Raw genomic sequence first — 12,355 nt, forward strand, 5'->3', positions numbered from 1 at the left:
GTTATTCAAGGTAGAACTGGATACTTCTCCCATTAAAACTTTTGGATTTGTATTTGAGTTACATTTTTGTAAAAGGGCTGTAGATTTTTGTTTTGAGAGGGGATTTTATTTTCATAGACCTCTCTGGAACATGAAGTTTTGCTTTCTAACTAAAAATAGTTGTTTGCTATGGTTGAGTTTGTTCTTTTTACCCAGTATTGTCTCCGACCTACCTTCGTATATATCACATCATTTATTTAAAGAGAGCCGGGAAATAGATGACATATATGAGTATGTGTGTGCAGAATTGTTGGATGTTTTTGCAGATGAACTGCGGTTTTATTGTTTAGCCACTAAGTCGTGTCCACCTTCCTGTGACCCCATCGACTGCAGCACACCAGTCTTTGCTCTCCCTCACCATATCCCAGAGTTTGCCTGAGTTCATGTCCATTGAATCAGTGATGCTATCCAACCGTCTCATCTTCTCTTTTTGCCTTCAGTCTTTTCCAGCATCAGGGTCTTTTCCAGTGAATTGGCTGTTCGCATCAGGTGGCCAAAGTGTTGGTGCTTCAGCTTCAGCATCAGGCCTTCCAGTTAGTATTCAGGGTTGATTTCCTTTCGGATTCACTGGTTTGATCCCTGTGCTGTCCAAGTGACTGTCCAGAGTCTTCACCCGCACCACCATTCAGAAGCATCAGTTCTTCGGCGGTCACCCTTCTTCACGGTCCAGCTCTCACGTCTGTACGTGACTGCTGGGAAAATTATAACTTTGGCTGTACGGACCTTTGTCAATAGAGTGGTGTCTTTGCTTTTTAATGTGCTGTCTATGTTTGTCATAGTCTTCCTTCCAAGCAGCAAGTGTCTTCTAATTTCATGGCAGCAGTGATTTCATCCACTGATTTTGGAGCCCTAGAAGAGAAATCTGTCACTGCTTCCGCTTTTCCCCCATCTGTTTGCCATGAAGTGAAGGAACCGGGTGCCATGACTTTAGTTTTTTGAATGTTGAGTTTTAAGCCAGTTTTTTCACTCTCCTTCATCCTCATCAAGAGGTTCTTTAATTCTTCTTTGCTTTGCCATTAGAGTGGTATTGTTTGCATATCTGAGGTTATTGATATTTCCCCTGGCAATCTTGATTCCAGCTTGTAACTCATCCAGCCCAGCATTTCACGTGACATACTCTCCATATACATCTAAATAAACAGGGTGACAGTATACAGCCTTGTCGTACTCCTTGCCCAGTTTTGAACCAGTCAGTTGTTGCATGTAAGGTTCTCACTTTACTACTTGACCTGCATACAGGTTTCTCTGGAGACGGGTAAGATGGTCTGGTATTCCCATCTCTTTAAGAATTTTACAGTTTGTTGTGATTCACACAGTCAAAGGCTTTCGTATAGTCAATGAAGCAAATGTTTTTCTGGAATTCCCTTGCTTTCTCTATGATCCAGCAGATGTTGACAATTTGATCTCTGGCTTCTCTGCCTTCTTCTAAACCCAGCTTGTACACCTCGACATTCTTCATTCAAGTACTGCTGAAGCCTAGCTTGAAGGATTTTGAGCATAACCTTACCATGGGAAGTGAGTGCAGTTGTCCGGTAGTTTGAACATTCTTTAGCCCTGCCCTTCTTTGGAATTAGGATGAAAACTGACCTTTTCCAGCCCTGTGACCACTGCTGTGTTTTCCAAATTCGCTCACATATTCAGTGCAGCACTTTAATAGCATCATCTTTTAGTATTTTAAATAACTCGGCTGGAATTCCATCACCTCCACTAGCTTTACTGGTAGTGATGCTTCACACTCCAGGATGTCTGGCTCTAGGTGAGTGATCACACCATCATGGTTATCTGGGTCATCAAGACCCTTTTTTGTACAGTTCTGTGTGGGAACTCTCCACTATGATCCGTCTGTCTTGGCTGACTGCATGGCATGGCTCATAGCTTCATTGAGTTGCACAAACCCCGCCTTCGCCATGACAAGGCAGTGATCCATGAAGGGAATAGTTTTATTACTAGCTATTTTTTGGCAATAAGAGTGAAGAAATGTAGAAATGGGTTTAGGAGCTTAAGTTCTGCAAAGAAACCAATCTTAGTTAAAAAGTAATCTGTAGCTTCAAAGTTTGCAGTTAAATCCCCTCATTCCTTTCTGAAATATTTTTGCTTTTTTTCCCCAAAATGTCTTAATTAGGTTTCATAAAGTGTTGTAAAACTAAGGAGCACTTTCCCTTCCATCTCTCCTGTTGCTACCTGATCTTAACTCTTTTAATGTTCTTACCATTCATTTGTCAAATGTTTACAAAGTGTTTGTTTTGTCTTATTCATTATGCTAGTTGCTGGAGATTGAGCAGCAGTAAGGCATAGGACTTCGATCTTTTTCCCCGAGATTCAAGATGATTAATTTATTTAGTGTTCCCTCCACTCCTTTGCCATTTTCACTCTTGTTTACCCAGAGTTTGGGTTTCCCAGGTGGCGCAGTGGTAGAGAGTCCTTTTGCCAATGCAGGAGCAAGAGACGTGGTCTCATCCCTGGACCAGGAAGATCCCCTGGAGTAGGAAATGGCAGCCTACTCCAGTATTTTTGCCTGGAAGATTCCACGGACAGCGGAGACTTGCGGGTTACAATCCATAGAGTTGCAAAAGAGTCTGAGCACGTACACACACACCCAGAGTTTACCCTTGTTTACCCTTCTTTAGTCTCACCACCTTTATTGCTTCTCCACCCCCCTCATCTTTCCCCACACTATGAAGAAAGAATAATAGAAAAAATAGAATACTAGAAAAAAACAAACTGTTGCATTGTGATTTTTGAATCAAAGTTTAAGTTTGATGTACAGCTTTCTTCTCTTCTAACCTGCATGTAAAATAAAGGTTATGGCCATTGACAAATCTTGAGCTAGATGACATTGTGTTTTGATTTTTTTTTTTTTTTTTTTTCCTTTTCAGTTTCATGTTTTCTAGCCCATCTGTGTCTCAGATGTCCAGGGTAACTTAAATGGCAAATGCTGCCTATACTTCTTTCCTTCTTTTCATAGTTCTAGACACTTTAATGTTATGACACTAGGGAGAAAGGTGAGTCTCTGTTTCTCCAATATCCTGTGAATTGGTTGGCAATAGCTGTGTGATTTAGGGCATGAAGACACTCCTGTGATTTACACAGTTAACCTTAAATATGCTGCTGCTGCTGCTAAGTCACTTCAGTCGTGTCTGACTCTGTGCAACCCCATAGACAGCCTCCTACCAGGCTCCCCCATCCTGGGATTCTCCAGACAAGAACACTGGAGTGGGTCGCCATTTCCTTCTCCAATGCATGAAAGTGAAAAGTGAAATTGAAGTTGCTCAGTCGTGTCTGACTTAGCGACCTCATGGACTGCAACCTACCAGGCTCCTCCGTCCATGGGATTTTCCAGGCAAGAGTACTGGCATAGGGTGCCATTACCTTAAATATAAATACCCTTAAACCTCAAGTACTTCCCAAACATTTAAAAAAAATCTCAATATGTAGGAAAAGACTAAGCGTAAAATACTCTAGTACGTTGTAGGTTCAGTCATGCTTGGAAAGGGTTGCGATTTCTGTGTGATGTGGGAATCTGATTGAAGTTAAAGTTCTTAGTAAGCTTGTAAGACTTCTGGATGTTAATGAAGCAAAAGTGTAGGTATTGTGACTCAGAGATTCAGCTTTGGAAGTTCACCTCATGTTAGTAAATAAGTTGAACCAAAATTATTTTAGCTTAAAATTTTTAACTAGATTGTTAAAAGGTAATGTAATAATGTAAGGTGAAAATAATCCCTCTGATATTTTTAAATAGTTTTCCAAAGTGGGTATCTGACTATCTTGGTCTAATACTCATTTTCTTGACTCAGTGTTCTTACATTAATTTCAGTAAACATGCTGATAACCTATACAGTTCAAATTACTATAATACTAGCTGGTTAATTAAAAGGTAGTGTTTAAAGTTACTGGAATTTGCTTTTTATAATGATTAAAAGCATAGATTTTGGAGTGAGACTATTTTTAACTCCTGTGTCTGTCTGATAACTATATAACCTTGGATAAGTTACTTAACATTTTTTGTGCCTCAGCCTCATCATGTATAAAATGATGATAGTATATTCATTATTGTATTGTTAAGATTAAATGTGGTTTACATGTAAATTACTTAGCATCTGGCATCCACTATGCATCCATTAAACATTAACTATTAATAGTTTATATGCTTGCTAATTAGTCTCATTAAAAAAATGAGTATGTGATGGATTAAAGATGGCTGCAAATTTTTGACATTCCTCCCTGTTGAGCCACAGGGTCTGTTTCTCCTTCCTGTGTCTGTGTGTGTATGTATTTAAATGATATAATACAGTGTAAGTGATGGTATGCCAGGCCCAGAACTAGCCTATTAGAAGATCAGCAACTTACACCTTGGTCTCTTGAACTCCTGATCTCCCAGGTGGGAAGACCCATTATCCCATGGGAGAGATACGGAAACGGCCTGAGACTGCATGAAATGGGAGAGGGACTTAGCTCTCAACAAAGCCTTCTGTTGACAAGGCACCAAGTATGCCACTGAGGGTGTCACAGACTCTTAGCATAGCCTAGCTGCCGGCTCAGAATCACCAGGAGCCCATTCATATCATGGAACAGGAGAATTACCCAGCCAAGACTTATATGAATTCCTAATTCACAAGATCATGAGATATAAGAGTAAATGGTGGTGGTTTCAAGCTACTAAGCTTAAGGGAGGTAGGTTATGGAGCAGATGAAACAGAAGGTAAGAACACATTACACATGTCTTGCCTAAAATCACATAGATATATAGTGACAGCAATTGGACAGACACTCAGACTTTTTAGAGTGCAGTGTTGTGGAATTATAGTGTATTTTCTTTAAAACTTAAGATTATTTGATTTTTAAATCATTTAATTAAGATGCTTTGGAGTTGAGAAGTGTTTTAACGAATGTCCTAGATTCCAATTGAGGCTGTAAAAGTAGCTATTATGTAATAGTATATTTAAAAAGAAAGTTAAAAACTATACATGAGTTATTTTTGGTCTTATAAAGTTTCTTAAGAATTTACAATATATAAAGCATCAACTCAGCATAAATCACTGCACACATTTAATTGTGAATATTTAAACCATTAAAGTTTGATAAATTCTTCATTTAAATATTCTACATTCTCTTTGTGCCAGCACTTATTATCTAGGGTTAGGCTTCCCTTGTGGCTCAGCTGGTAAAGAATCTGCCTGCAGTGCAGAAGACCTTGGTTCGATCCCTGGGTTGGGAAGATCCCCTGGAGAAGGGAAAGGCTACCCACTCCGGTATTCTGGCCTGGAGAATTCCATGGATTCTATAGTCCATGGGGTAGCAAAGAGTTGGACACGACTGAGTGATTTTGATTCATTCATTCAATTCATTAAGGCAGAGGGAAATTGGGGGACACAAAGGCATCTCTTGCCCAGAGGACACATGTGGATGGTTTAGCTCCAAGTTTCTGCAGTCAGAACTCTCAGGGCAGTGTATGCTGGAGTAGAGACCCTGATACTGGAAAGAGACTCAAAACCTTTTTCTGGGATGTGTCAGTGAAACAACTGTCTTTGGAACCTTTGGGTCATATCTTGAATGATCAGGTTATTGATTAATCAGTAAAGATACTTTTATAAATTTAAGCTGTCTTGTCTCTTCCTGGCTGTTTTCTTGTAAGTAGCTAAGTCTTGCAGACATAGTTTTTGAAGTGTAATTTCAAGTGGAATTTAACTGGTTAAATCTTTTTATTGTGAAAACATCCATTCGTGTTCCTATTACTTCAGAAAAATGTTTAACTCAAACTGCGGATGTGCTTCCATCTTGTGGTGACTGTCTGAAGTGTCCAAAATGAAAAAGTTTTAGAGTAAACCTGAGATAAAAAGGCATTGTTGTATTCAAGCTTTTGGAACTAATGACAGCTTCTTTTTTACATCTTTGATTCTTTTTGCCTTTTTTGTTTTTTGTGTACTTGGTGTTAGTCTTACTGTTTATTTACTTTTATCACAAAAGATCAAAAGTATTTTTTAAAGGGAATGGACAGTCCCTTTAAAAATAAGTCATTTTTTCCCAAAATTTTCTTTTGAGCCAGGATAAAAGAAATATTGATCTTAATGAATTAAAATATGAAAACACTGAGTAATGTCATTGGTTTAAAAAGGATCAAGGTAAGGATCAAGGAAATAATTCATTATTTCAGACGGCTCTATGGCAGTTCACTTGACTTACAAAAAGAACAGAGAGCATGTACATGTAATCCCATCCATCCATCAATATTTCGAAAACTTCGTTCAACTACCAATTCAAGTAATACTTATTGAGCTCCCAGTGTCTACTATAGGGCGTCCCTGGTGGCACAAGAGTTGCAGGTTTTATCCCTGGGTGGGGAAGATCTGGAGTAGGAGTGGCAACCCATTCCAGCATTCTTGCCTGGGAAATCCTATGGACAGAGGAGTTTGGTGGGCTACAGTCCAGGGGGTCGCAAAAAGAGGGGGTTGAGCTGGACACGTCTCAGCAACTAAACAACAATGTGTTTAATCAGTAGTAGCCTTGGGTTACATCAGAGGGATAAAGATGCTTTTGTGGAACTAATACTCAGTGGAAAGAGACAACAGGAAATAATCATAGTAAATAAGTTACAGTTTAGTTGCTTAGTTGTGTCTGACTCTGTGACCCCATGGACTGCAGCATGCAAGGCTTTCCTGTCCATCACAAACTCCCAGAGCTTATTCAAACTCATGTCCATCAAGTCGGTGATGTCATCCAACCATCTCATCCTTGGTCATCTCCCTTCTCCTGCCTTCAGTCTTTCCCAGCATCAGACTCTTTTCTAGTGAGTCAGTTCTTCACATCAGATGGCCAAAGTATTGGAGTTTCAGCTTCAGCATCAGTCTTTCTAATGAATATTCAGGGCTGATTTCCTTTAGGATGGACTGGTTGGATCTCCTTGCAGTCCAAGGGACTCTTCAAAAGTCTTCTCCAACACCACAGTTCAAAAGCATCAATTCTTTGGCACTCAGGTTTCTTTATAGTCCAACTCTCACATCCATACATGACTACTGGAAAAACCATAGCTTTGACTAGATGGACATTTGTTGGCAAAGTAATGTCTCTGATTTTTAATATGCTGTCTAGGTTGGTCATAACTTTTCTTCCAAGGAGCAAGTGTCTTTTTAAATTTCATGGCTGCAGTCACCATCTGCAGTGATTTGGGAGCCCAAAAAGATAGTCTGTCACTGTTTCCATTGTTTCCCCATCTATTTCCCATGAAGTGATGGGACCAGATGCCATGATCTTAGATTTCCGAATGTTGAGTTTTAAGCTAACTTTTTCACTCTCCTCTTTCACTTTCATCAAGAGGCTCTTTAGTTCCTCTTTGTTTTCTGCCATAAGGGTGGTGTCATCTGCATATCAGAGGTTATTGATATTTCTCCCGGCAATCTTGATTCCAGCTTCTGCTTCATCCAGCCCAGCATTTCTAATAATGTACTCTGCATAGAGGTTAAATAAACAGGATGACAGTATACAGCCTACTTCACGCACTCCTGAAGGGTAATAGGTGTTATATGGGGTAAAAAAAACACAATCAAACACTGGCACTCATGGTAGGCCTCATTAAGAAGGTGAGATTTGAGCAAAGACATGACGGATGAGATTTCCAGATGAATCTGGGGAAGAGCTTCAGCCAGAGGGAACAAAAAGGACAAAGGCAGGAGTTGTGTGTTCAAGGAAGCTAGGGTTGCATGAGCAGGGGGAGACTAGTAGGAAAAGCGATCAGAGGTAGTGGAGACTCGGATAACATAGGATCTTAGAGACCTTGATAAGGGCTTTCCCTTTTCTCTTTGTGGTAGACACTAGTGGTCCCCAAAGTCTGGGAGTCTGTTACTTACATGGCAAGGGAGCTATGCAGATGTGATTAAGGATATGGACCTTGACAATAGGTAAACATGAAAAGATACTGAACATCACTAATCAAAAGCAAATCAAAACCACAGTGAGATACCACCTCACACCTGTTAGAATGGCTATTATAAAGAAGACAAAAAATGTCAAGCATTGGCAAGGATGTGGATTAAAGAAAATCCTTGTGCGTCCTTGGGAGGAGTGGAAATGGATGCAGCCATCGTGGAAAACGGTATGGAGTTCCCCCCAAATTAAAAACTGAACTGCCATGTGATCCAGCAGTCCTACTTATGGTTATTTATTTGAAGACAACAAAAACACTAACCTGAAATATATGCACGTCTATTTATTGCAGCATTATTTATAATAGCCATGATGTGGAAACAACATGTGTCCATTGACATATGAATGGGTCAAGAAATGATGGAGGGATATATATGTATATGATGGAATATATTCAGCCATGTGGCTCAGCTGGTAAAGAATCTGCCTGCAATGCAGCAGGCCTGGGTTTGATCCCTGGGTTGGGAAGATCCCCTGGAGAAGGGAAAGGCTACCCACTCTGGTATTCTGGCCTGGAGAATTCCATGGACTGTATAGTCCATGGGGTAGCAAAGAGTTGGACATGACTGAGTGACTTTCACTTTCTTTTCATGAAAAGTGAAATCCTGCCATTTGTGGCACCATGGATAGAACTTGAGGGCAGTATGCTAAATGAAGTAAGTCGGATGGGGAAGACAAATAATGTATAATCTCACTTACATGTGGAATGTTAAATGAAACAAAACAACCAAGCTCACAGCCTGAGAGAACAGATTGGTGGTTGCCAGAGATGGGGTGTGGGGGAACACAATGAGTGAAAGGAGTCACAAGATTCTGTACAAACTTCCAGTTATAAAGTCAGTCATGGCGTGTAGTGCACACACAGAGTTAATAATACTGTGTTGCACATATGAAAGTTGCTGAGAGGAGATCTTAAAAGTTAACACAAGAAAAATAATTTTAACCATGTGTAGTGATGGATGTTACCTCGGCTTATTATTGTGATCCTTTTCTATTACATACAGATATCAAGTCATTGTTATACACATGAAACTAATAAAATGTTATATGTCAATCTTACTTCAATTAAAAAAAATTATGTAATTGAAGTATAGGTGATTTACAGTGTGTTTACAACATGTTAGTTCCAGGTGTACAACAAAGCGATTCAGATATATATATATAGAGAGAGATACTGATATATTTTCAGATTCTTATAGGTTATTACAAAATATTGAATATAGTTCCCTGTGCTGGACAGTAGATCCTTGTTGGTTATCTGTTTTGTATATATAGTATTGTGTCTGTGTGTTAGTCATTCAGTTGGTTCGACTCAGTGCAACCCCATGGATTATAGCCTGCCAGGCTCCTCTGTTCATGAAATTCTCCAGGCAAGAATACTAGAGTGAGTTGCCATTCCCTTCGTCAGGGGATCCCAAACTCCTAATATATCCCTCCCTCCCCTTTTCCCCTTTAATCATCAGTTCAGTTGCTCAGTCATGTTCGACTCCTTGCGACCCCGTGGAATGCAGTATGCTAGGCTTCCCTGTCGATCACCAGCTCCCAGAGCTTGCTCAAACTCATATCCATCAAGTTGGTGATGCCATCCAACCATCTCATCCCCTTTAATCAATTTAAAAAAAAAGCAAGCAAGTAAACAAAAGGGTACGGACCTTGAGTTGGGAAGAGTACATTGGTTACTCAGGTGGACCCAATTTAATCAATCAGTCGTTAGACTGCTCAGAGGATCCCCTCCTCCTCCCAAGTCAGAAATAGAGCTTCTGAGAAGAGCTGTCAGCTGACAGCAAGCAATTGGAGACAGTCCTACAACTGCTGAATTCTGGAATCAGCCAGAAGGGGTAAGAAAACATTCTCTCCTGAAACCTTGGAAAAGGAACACATCTCTGCTAACTTCTGGATTTTGGCCTTCTAAGACTCAGATTCATTTGAGCTCTCTGGACTTCTGACCTGTAGGATCTGTGAGTTAATAAATTTGCACTGTTTTAAGCTGCTAATTAGTGATAATTTGATTTGGCAGTAACAGAAAACATGACAGCGATTGGCTCCTTTCTAGCAGAGGAGTATTATGATAGGACTTGCGTCCTTTTTACTAATTATGCAAATTTCTGTGCTCTCTTGACACAACACAAGTGGTTTTTTACAATTAATCTCTCACTAAAGTTAATCACCTTCTGACTTTGGTAGTTGAAAGCTGGGTAATTTATATCCTTAACAGCAGATACTGTCTTGACAGTTTGAAAAACCCTTTTACATTTTCTTAATTTCAGCTTTAATATATATATTTCTTTTCCAAGAAGTCCAGATTAATATGATCTGGAACATTTAAATAAAGTTACTTCGTTCTCTTTGGGAAAAACGACACTATCTGTAGCAAAGAGTCAATTGTCTCTGAAGCCAGTCTTTACCACTTCCTTTTTAGCCCGTTTTTCACATTTTTTTCTTCCCATAAAGTAAGTCCTTAATAAAACTGAAGTTACTAAAGGAATAAAAAGCTATTAACATTGTCTTTAAACTACTGTCTCAATATTTCTTAAATTTGGTTGTATTTTCCATAGCATTCCGCTTTGGCTTTCTCAAGCAGAAGCAGCATATGCGTTTTTTGAGTCGCTTCTCAGTAAACAACTCTTTTAAGTTTGTATAGAATAACAACTTACTAAAACCTAGTTCATTTGAGGCACCACATTTTGGCTTGGAACCACAGAGCTTCTCCATCAGCTATGGATAAGAAATTGTAGTTCTCAAGAAAACCTCTAGGCCAACATGCAGAAAGGCCCAAAACGGGACTCAGCAGTTACTCAGAGAATGTTCTTTCAAAGAGATTTCCTCAAAATCATCTGTATTCAGTATATTAATAGTATACATATTGATGGAAGCTAGTCCTCTGTTGTGCTTTTGTGTTTCAAAATAATTAAAAACTGCACTAGGAGGACACTAGCTTTAAAAAAATCATTTTTAAGTGGTAGATCTATAGTAAGTAAACATTCTTAGGGACAAACTCCCATCTCTCTGGAGAAGAAAGAATTTAATCCCCTTTCTTTGTGGTAAAGTGCTGGGCACAGTGAATATTACTGCTTCCACAGCTTTATAAAGTTAAAAAATATGAAGTCACTTTACTAAGTTTCATTTATGCATTGTAAATTGAACCAAACATCAGGCAGTTGGTTTTCATAAGGGTCAATAAAGCCTGGTCACACTGAATGTTTAGCATAATACAATTTCTCCTGGCAGCAAGTTTCTGTTCCTACTGAAACCCTAACTCCAATGTAACATTGTCAGATTTAAGTTAAAACATTTGAAATATTAATGATCAGTATTATGATTCATTTAGGAAAGAGAAGTTAGTACTTTGCATTACTGAAAACCAAGGAGATTGAGGGCTTTAATGTAAAATTTAATGTAAACTTATTCATAATGAGTTAAGAAGCTGCATTCTGAGATCTGGGGGGACCCAAACTCTAGTCAGACCTAGAACATTCCACTTCTGCAAATTAAGACTTTATTATTAGGTTGCCCTTCTAATTCAGTCCTAAGAACACTATGATCAATTACCTATGCCAAAGGTACAGATTTATTTCAAGTTATTCTGACTAAGGCTTTGACTTTACTACCCTTTATGGCAACCACATCAACCTGTTTTTGACAATTAAGTATTGCGGCCTGGTCACTGTCACTCTGCTACTGTCCCTGCTGAACTCAAGGAGCTCGGTTAAGTGGCAGCAGTTCCTGTCTTTTCTGGCCTGCAAAGAACAGCCAGCTCAGAGCTTTGAAGATGCCTGGGTACCCCCCATGAGTGTTTATTACATGGTCTTGGGGAAAGGAGTGTCCTTTGGACTCTTCAGGAGATACAGAGTTGGGGGGTGGATGAGCAAGTCTACATGACGAATTCATTCTAGCATCCAGTCTGTCTAAGCCTTTGGTATCTTCCTCTTCCAGATTTTCCAGAGTATTATCTGGGGACCCTTTGGGGTTGCTGAGAGCCTTGTTTAGTATCTATGAACTCAAAAAATTTTTTCATAATAATAAGACATTATTTTGCCTTTTCCATTCTTACGTGAGAACTCGAGTTCTTTAGAGGCTAAATAATATGTGATGATAATATCTCTATGATGGCTAATGGAATATGTGGTTGTGTGTTCTTGTGTTCTAAATTTGGTGACAGGGGAGTTCTCAGTGTTTTCTGAGTGTGAAGAGGTGCTGAGACTAAAAAGTGTGAGAGCCAACGCACTATAGTCTCTCAAGGAAGTTCTTATTTCAGCATTATTTAGAGTGAGCTACCTTTGATTTAATATTTTTCTCAGTTGTATTTTTAATTGTACTGATTTCTGCCCTAATATTTAGCTTTTTATCCATTTTCTTTAGTCCCCTCCCCCCCAGTTTCTTAACATAGACCCTAAGTCAT

Source organism: Capra hircus, chromosome 2, assembly GCF_001704415.2.
Source record: "Capra hircus breed San Clemente chromosome 2, ASM170441v1, whole genome shotgun sequence".
In the NCBI taxonomy this organism is placed as follows: Eukaryota; Metazoa; Chordata; class Mammalia; order Artiodactyla; family Bovidae; genus Capra; species Capra hircus.